General features: G+C 44.6%; 1 non-coding gene across 1 annotated transcript; it reads right to left on the bottom strand.

The window, feature by feature from the left end:
* Nucleotides 1-4,369: 4,369 nt before the first annotated feature.
* On the bottom strand, nucleotides 4,370-4,538 carry LOC138376768 (U1 spliceosomal RNA). Its single transcript, XR_011231739.1, has one exon. It is a non-coding gene; the product is annotated as a U1 spliceosomal RNA (small nuclear RNA).
* Nucleotides 4,539-9,075: the final 4,537 nt, after the last annotated feature.

The following is a 9,075-nucleotide window of genomic DNA, read 5'->3' as shown; positions in this document are numbered from 1 at the left end:
GGAATGTTGCCTGGTTGCGACTCACAGCTGAGTTCTTCTCTGGACATTGTCCTGGCTGAAGAGAACCTCCTCACTGGGGGTGACACCCTTCCCTGGAGGCAGTCTGAATTTGCCAACTAGTTGATTCAGGGTATCAAGGTGAGAGCCTGCCTTAATGTGGGAACTCTGTGTGGCCCCAGGGTGGGCTGAGGCCTCATGGTTGCTGCATTCCTGCCCAGCTTCTCCTCTGGCCAGCCAGTGGTGGATGCTGTTTGTATACAAGAGCTCTGTCCCTTAAACCTCCAGCGTGGAGATCTGACTCAGAGTCTGTTTTGCTGGGGAACTGGGCCTAAGACGTATTAATATATTCGGACGAGAACTCTAAAATTAGCAACCCGAGTGGAGGACAAGGGATGGGAATGAACACACAAAGAGGCATGCTAATTGTGCCACGATGATGTGATTATGGGTGACTTACTGTCTTTTCAAACACGTTTCTTTAAATGTTATATAGTTTTACAATTTAGAGCAGAGGGAGAGAAAGGGAGGGAAAAAGGCATCGCATGAATGTGTGGCAGGGAGGGCCAGCTGAGAACGTCTGTCTCTTCCTCTTGCTTGCTTTTTCTCACACCCTCCTGTTCCTTCTTCCTCTACTTTGAATAGGAAAATTGTTCAGAAACCCAGAGCCTTTGTGCTAGAAAACAGAGATGGTCTGTAATCCCAACTTCCTTAGGTAGGGAAATTTCCTAATGAGCTTCCCCAGACAAGGGGATGGAAATTGGATGCAGAAATCCAGTGAAAGACGGGACTCTGAGGAAAGGAATAACCATGTCTCCTTTATAAGATTTATCTCCCAGCTTGTCCCCAAGGCCCCTCTCCTCCTGAAAGGAATGCTCTGGGCAATAGCCATAAAATAAGGCTTTTTATCTCACTGCCTCCAGTCCACTTCTAGAGACACATAAACATCCACGAATGTATCCACAGGGGCTTGCACACGCTGGCTCTGTGCGGCATTGCCCTGGGGAAATAGAGATCCAAGGTTGCAATTTAGATGATTTTAATGGAATATTATCTTTCTTAGTAGAGAGGTAACATATTGGTGAATCTGCTATGTTTCCTTTTTTTCCTGATTAAATCAAAATTTCAGCAGAAAAAATCAATCTGCTTTCCCCCCCCCCATTTAAGCCACCACTGCTTCAACTTCGATCTTACTGCCTCTCACCTGGACAACTGCAACAGCCTCCTAATAGTCCTCTCTGCCCCAGTCTCTCTCCCACCCTGCATTCAATTCTCCACACTGCTGCCAAGGGATCTTCTGAAAATGCTAATATGATATTGACAATCTCCTGCTTAAAGTCATTTAATGGCTCTGCATTTATTCAGTGTATAAATGTCCGATCAAGGAGATGAAAAATCTTCACGATCCCTGCCTACATTTCTGGCACCATCGCTACTCACTTTTCTTATGCTGCAACTATTTCAACCACATTCACCTTCATTTCCTGAACAAAGCGTGCTCTCCTATGCTCCCGGGCCTTTGCAGATGCAATTCATTCAGTCTGGAATGTCCTTCTAGGATCACTCATCTTTAACATCACTGCCTCTGAAAACTGTCTTTTGCCATTTCTTCCTAGGTAACCCTGAACATTCTTCATGTACCAGTCAGGCTCTTAGTGGCAGACGACAGAATCCACGTTAGTCAGTGTAAGCAGGAAGGAATCAGGTGAGGAAACGAGAAAGCTTGCTGGGTTGCTGGAAGGGCTGGGGAAATAGGTTCCAGATTTAATTTCCAGCAGCAGCTCCCAGAAGCACACTGGGAAAGAAGCAGCTTCTGCCCCAGTTCCCAGAACCACACCCACCACCTCTGCTGCCACCAATACCCAAGGCATGGTGTCGCCCCCTTTTCCTTGTCTCCTGACATAGCTCACTTGCAAATCCAAGTCTTGTGGAGTTATGTCCGATTGGTAGAAACAAAGCCACACGCCTGCATTCTAACAGCAGGGGAAACAGGGAACGGTTTCTTTTTTGACTCTACATAGAGAAGGCAGAATTCAAAATGTGGAGATCTATCAACATGTTGTAAAGATGTTTAAAAGATATGAGGCAGCGTGGATGTCAGCATTCCACTAAATCTCTCTCTTTTTAAAAAATAATTCTTGCGGTTTTCTGTTGTTCCCTTTATACATGTGTGCTTTCCTTGCCAAACCATGGACTGCAGTTAAAGTGATGTCTCACTCATTTCTGCACCCACAGCCCTCTGGCACAATGCCTGACATATCAACAATTCTTTGTTGATTGTTAAAAGAATAGAGCTATGAGAATTCCTTGCCTAAAACGTTTTATATGGCTGGTTGTATAAGATGTTAAATCCAGTCTTGAAAATATGCCAGTCTATAGGCCCTGGAAAGTATTAAACCAATTTTAAATCATTCACACTGCAGGAAACAGGACTTTAAATACTATTTGAAATTTGCATCCAGGCCGGGCGCGGTGGCTCACGCCTGTAATCCTAGCACTCTGGGAGGCCGAGGTGGGTGGATCGTTTGAGCTCAGGAGTTCGAGACCAGCCTGAGCAAGAGCGAGACCCCATCTCTACTAAAAAATAGAAAGAAATTATATGGACAGCTAAAAATATATATAGAAAAAATTAGCCGGGCATGGTGGCTCATGCCTGTAGTCCCAGCTACTCGGGAGGCTGAGACAGGAGGATCACTTGAGCTCAGGAGTTTGAGGTTGCTGTGAGCTGGGCTGACGCCACGGCACTCACTCTAGCCTGGGCAACAGAGTGAGACTCTGTCTCAAAAAAAAAAAAAAAAAAGAAATTTGCATCCAGAAGCAAGACCGCAGATGCAGCACTCACATTCAGTGCTTCCTCACACATGGTATGCCGTGATGAACAGGGTGGCCGTCAGCAGCCGAAGGAGTCAGGCCAGGTTGTCTTCTGTGACCTTTGCCTCCTTCTCAGCCCTCCTCTCTTCTCACCCATGGCATGCTTTGCTGTCTATAAAGGACTGTCACGCCTTTTTCCATTTCATGCTCATCGCTATCCTGTGTGGTTTTATCACCTCCATGTAATAGTCTAGGCCACGGGTTGGCAAACTACAGCTTCAGGGCCAAACCAGCTGCAGCCTGTGTTTGTAAATAAAGTTTTATTTGCAGGGTAGCCACATCCAATCATTTATGTATTGCCTATGGCTTCTTTTGGGTTGTAATGGCAGAGTTGTGTATTTGCTATGACCTGCAAAGCCTAAAATATTTACTATATAGCCCTTTTATGGAGAAGTTTGTTAGGTCTTGGTCTAAGCCCGCAGAGCACAGGATTAGGTGAAACTTTCTATGCAAGACAGGACTTGAAGCCAAATCTTCTGGGTGTAAGTTCCATTCCTAAGATGTTCTTACTGGCAGTCATCTAAAAATGTGTAGAACTATTTGAAAGTTGATTTCTCAGCTGGGCACGGTGGATTACGCCTGTAATCCTAGCACTCCAGGAGGCCAAGGCTGGAGGATTACTTGAGGTTAGGAGTTCCAGACCAGCTTGAGCAAGAACAAGACCCTATCTCTACTAAAAGGAGAAAAATTAGCCAGGCCTGGTGGTGCATACCTGTAGTCCCAGCTACCAGGGAGGCTGAGGCAGGAGGATTGCTTGAGCCCAGGAGTTCGAGGTTGCAGTGCGCTATGATGGATGATACCACTGCACTCTACCTGGGTGACAGAGTGAGACTCTGTCTCCAAAAATAAAAGCCAAAACATTTCTTGCAACAAAACTTGTAATGTGAGTTGGCTGGCAATGACTTCTTTGAATTTTATTAAAAACATTTTTCTTACTTGTATCTAGGGTTTGTTGAGCTTTGTGGGTCTATAGTTTTCATAGGCTGATGCCACGGCACAGAGTGAGACTCTGTCTAAAAAAAAAAAAGTCAATTTCTCCAACTGTAGTGTTCCTTTCATCTCAGTTGATCATACTGTTTACCGGGAGAATCAGGTGTGGTTTATAGTACTGTATATAACTGGAGGAGGGAAGGCATGGGGTTGAGGAATGTCAGCTAAGTCCTTATTTTAAATACAAGTACAAAAACATTGAGATAAATGAAGAAACAGCTAAAAATGGGACAGGGTGAGGAAGGGTGAGTTGGGGGAAAGAGTTATCTTCCAGGTCCAGCCATTCTAGATGGCATTTATGGAATTCCTCATGTGCATAAGTTACTTTAATTTAAAAAATCGAACTATCTTGAAAAAAATCGACAGCAAAAAGCAACATTTATGAGAAAACTCACAAAGGAAGGCTGTCACTTAGTGCAGTTTGTCATTTCTGTAGAGACTGAAGAACATAGCACAAGCCACACATCTTAAGGAAAAAAACCTCTACCAATTGATAAATAGCAACTCAGAGGGGAGAGTGCAGGCATATCAATACCTCTCCACTACCACAAAATACACAGTCAGGTTTCTCCCAATTTGATGAAACTGCAGAAGATCAGTACACCCAGAGTGCAATGGGTGAGCCTTACCCAAAGAGAACCACCTTAATAGTCACGATGCTTTCTCTGCCAGGTAGGTAGGAATTGTGATGGTGGTGATGTTGGCAGCTCACCCTCAGATTCCAAATGCTTTACATATAATGTCACTCTCTTCACATAAGGGGTAGCCTATCACTTATGACTTAAACACTTTTGCGAATTATAAGAGCCAGACAATAATATTTTGAATACTAGAATATTTTTAAATTCCTAAGAAGTGTATGTATAGTGTGAACAAGACCAGAAGGCATCGCACTCATCTACATGGTCCATTCCCCTTTCGGTGACATCAGAAGCTCCTGAGGAATCTGAGGCTTTTGGTGATGTGGTAGGCAGAACAGCCACCCACCAAAAATGTTCACTTCCTCATCCCTGGAATATGTGAATGTGTTATTACATTATGGCAAAAGGGATTTTGCAGAGGTGATTGAGGATTTAAAATGAGGACAGGATCCTGAATTATCCAGGTGGGCCTAATGTAATCACAGGGTCCTTATAATAAGGACGCAGGAGGGCCAGAGAAATAGGTGTAGGAACGAAGAGGCCACAAGTAAGAAATGGAGCCAGCCTTATTAAAGCTAGAAAAGGCAAGGTATTAGATTCTCCTCTGGAGCTTCCAGAGGAAATGCAAACCTGCTGACTGCTAGAACTATAATATAAATTTGTGTTGCTTTAAACAAACCACTAAGTTTGTGGTACAATATATAGGCACATGTCACTACATGTCCTTTTTGGGTGTGAAGGGCGGACCACAGAATGTTAAATAGAGTGTTTGGTGATTTGTGCATTCAGCGTACATGAGTTGTTTAGAGGTAGTATACAGCAGCCGTCCCCAGCCTTTTTGGCACCAGGGACCATTTTCATAGAAGACAATTTTTCCATGAATTGGGGAGGGGGATGGTTTCAGGATGATTCAAGTGCATTACTTTATTGTGCACTTTATTTCTATTATTGTTACATTGTAATATATAACGAAATAATTATACAACTCACCATAGGTTGGGGACCCCTGATGACTCTGTAGATGCAGATAATCAGTCTCGATGTTTCCACTTAGGAGCTTCTGCTCTAGAATTATTAATAAATGAAATAGAACAATTTTTAATTCAATTTCATTTTATTAATATTCTACTCTAGAATTAAATAAATACTGTGTAAAAATCACTGCAAACTTAGCAGCTTAAAACAACAGCCATCTCATTATTACTATATAACTTGGTATTTTGAGTTAGGCATTTGGGCAGAGCTCTTCTAAGGCAATTTTTCTGTTCCATGTGGTGTCCACAGAGGCCACTCAGTGGTCACTGTCTGGTGGATAGACTGGCTCAATGTCTGGTCGAAGTGGCTTCATGCACACAGCTGGTGTCTGGCTGGGGATGGCTAGAAGGTAAGGTGGGCTTAGTTGGGGTGTCGGCCAGAGCACCCACAGGTGGTCTCTCCAACATGGCAGCCTCAGCTCAGTCCAGAGTTCTCATACCACTGTTTGAGATTCTCAGACAGAGTGTTTCAAGATAACAGAAAGGGGAAACTGCCAGTTTTATAAAGCCTGAAATTGCTCTCGCCATATTCTATTGATCAACATCGTCATAAGCCCCCCTAGATTCAAGGAGGGAGGGCACAGACTCTACCTCTCAATGGGAGGTATGTCAAAGAATTTGTGGCCATCTTTAATTTGCCACAGAAATGGATTAGGAAAAGTGTAAGATATTCCTAAATACATATATGGACAGTGTGCTGTGGAAGCTCAGAGAAGGCAGGGACCAACTCTATTTAGAGTAATAGTCAATTCAAGAGACTTGAATTTGAGTTTGTCATACATTGAAGAGGGTAAAGCTTTGAGTTATGGTGCCTCAAAGGAGTGGATCGTGTTTGGGGAGTAAGAAATTAGGTGTGTTAGAGTAGAGGGAGCATGAAGGGGAGGGAGAGGAGGATGACTACGGCACCAATACAGTGGTGGTATGGTGAAGATGATGTAAATCAAGTCGTCCATACAGTGTGCATTTTCTGCACTCAGATTTCCGACATGAGTTCCCCATGAAGAAGGCTGGACACTGTCACGAAGATGGTGGGGGCACAACTGGGTAGTTAAGCATGGAAGGGGCAATTCAGGTTTGTCTCCTAAGAAACGGCTCTAGTGGCAGTGTCAAGGGCATGCAAGAGAGATTAATGGCTGGAAGACCCATTGGAAGACTCTTAAAGCTCTCCAAAAGCACAGCAGCCTTGGTAGAGCAGTGGCAGATGAAAGAGAAGGGGCTGGATTTACAAGCAGCACCGACTGGACCTGGTGACCAAGTGACCAAATGGGACGTGAAGCATAAGAAAGCAGAAGGGTTGGAAGTGAACTTGAATTTTCTAGTGTAAAGAATGCATAGCTTTTTTAGAGTTTTGGTCTCATCATAACTTCCATTTCCCACAGTTTGGCTTGTTCTTGTCTCCCTTTGGCTCCTCATGGCCACTGATGTACTTTCAGACTTCTCAGAATTTGTTTCTATTCTCATTTCCTGTTATGAACTACATGAGTGCTGGATCATAGCATCTGTCCATTATGAATCTGTCAATACTGGTTCAGGAGCCCAACTATGACTAAGGATTAGAGGAAAGGATGCAAAGGAAGGACAGGGAGTGTGAGAATGAAAATATGGGGGAGAACTGCACTGAAATGATTGGCCCTGTGATCCAAGGCCATGGACAGAGGAAATGAAGGCAGGCAAGGTTGTGGTCACCAGAGGAATGGGGGCGTGAAAGGATACGGCCTGAAGAATATGGAGGAAAGGCCTGAAAGAATATGTTTAGTGGGAGAACAGTGCTAAGCCAGCAAGAAGGATATGATCTTTGAATTTAGGCATTGGAGTTAACACAGTTTTAGATGAAGAAAATCCAAGATGTGCCCATGGGAGGGGATCCCCAAAGTGGGAAGAAAATGAAACCTTTCCTTAGAGGAGGTCAAGGATCTTGAGTTGGGCCTTGTTCTCCATATGGATGGTGTCAGTGGAGGAGGTGGGGCCACCCATGTGGGTGATGAAGTTGTCCAGCATGTTGGGGAGGAGACAGGGAGCCAGGCTCCAGAGCTCTCCTTGAATGTGGTAGAAAAATCAGGCTACAGCAGCAATGAGATTGAGAAAGGGCAGGACTGACTGGACTGTGGGTGCTGGAGGAGGGGATTCTGATTGGAATGGAAGAGTCACGATCTGAGGGTAGGCAAAGCAGCAGATAGAAAACAGTGTCTCTCTGCCTGCATCCACCCTAACCCTTCTACAGCCCTGCAAACAAATCACAGCATAGGCCCCTAAATAAGGAATAGAGCTGCCAGAGGAGCATCTTTGCTTGAGATAGAGCTGTAAATAAAGCTCTATGGAATAGCCAAGTGAAGAAGGTTTGGGAGCAATTGGGGAAGAGAATGAGGGTGAAAGAGCAGGGTTACAATGACATGGAGACTCCCCTGGGCTCTCGGGAAAGGATTAGAATTTGGGCAGGTGGGTGAGATTCTGAGCTGCATGGGGATGAGGATGGAGTTGGGGCGACTGGGAATAAAATGGGTCACTATGGGTCCTATTGTCTTAAGGATGATGGACACAGGATAAGAGGAGGAGATGGCCTATTTAATTACTTGGTCCCTGAGTCCCTCTCCCAGAAGCTGGGACTCATAGTTAGGACAAGAGTAGAAGGGAAGAATGATACAGTTGCCCTCTGGGAGCTCAGCAGAGGCTCCAGGGAGAGAGTACAGGGCAGACAGATCTTTCTGGGAATGGGATGGAAAAGCAGGTACAAATGAAGTGCTCTCACTTTTCACAAAGTCATCATCTCAACTTATCACAAGGACAACGCTGTGAAAAGGACATCGTGGAAAACCCCAAACAACATTTTTTGGAAGATAAAGTAAATTCAATTTGTTGAGATGTTTCTTCGTGTTTGGAGATAAATCACATTATTGTATTTTATCAGCAGATGGGTGGGCAGTTTAACAGCTTAAAACTGGCAGCAAAATGGAAAGAGTTCCCAGTATCTACGAATATGCCATTATTTTACGCAGGTTTCTGGACAGCTTAAATCAGTCCTGTGCAGAGAAACACAAAGCAATCATGTAAATTGGGACAGCTTGTTAGGTAGTGTTTGCAGAGGGTGGGAGGGGAGAAGGGAGGGGACAGCAGGCATGGTGGGCAATCCTCCTCCTTGGGTAGCCACTGTCCTGGATGTAAGTGCTGGTGTATGCTGGTGTGCAGAGGGACACAAGCTATGAAGTCAATGTGGAGCCTCTTACTGAAGTGTCCATGTAGCATGACACAGTGGCCAACAGTTCAGGCTCTAAGGTTACACTGCCTGGTTCCCATCTTGGATCTACCTCTCATGACACTGGGGGATGGGGGTTCTGTTTTGTGTTAAACAGGGCTAATATTTTTACTTATCTCACATGATTGTTGTGGGGATAAAGGAAGACAATGTATGAAAAGTTCTTAGAACAGTTTCTGCACCCATGAATTGTTCCCAGTATGGTTGTCTGCACTTTGTGTGTTTTCTATGTTTGGACACAGAGGTACAGCTGGGGGGGGGGCCCTGAGAACCTCACCCCACTTCCCACCCC

The sequence above is a fragment of the Eulemur rufifrons genome, chromosome 28 (genome assembly GCF_041146395.1).
Source record: "Eulemur rufifrons isolate Redbay chromosome 28, OSU_ERuf_1, whole genome shotgun sequence".
In the NCBI taxonomy this organism is placed as follows: domain Eukaryota; kingdom Metazoa; phylum Chordata; class Mammalia; order Primates; family Lemuridae; genus Eulemur; species Eulemur rufifrons.
Note: the sequence above shows the minus strand (reverse complement) of the source record. Positions and strands in the feature narration are given on the sequence as shown.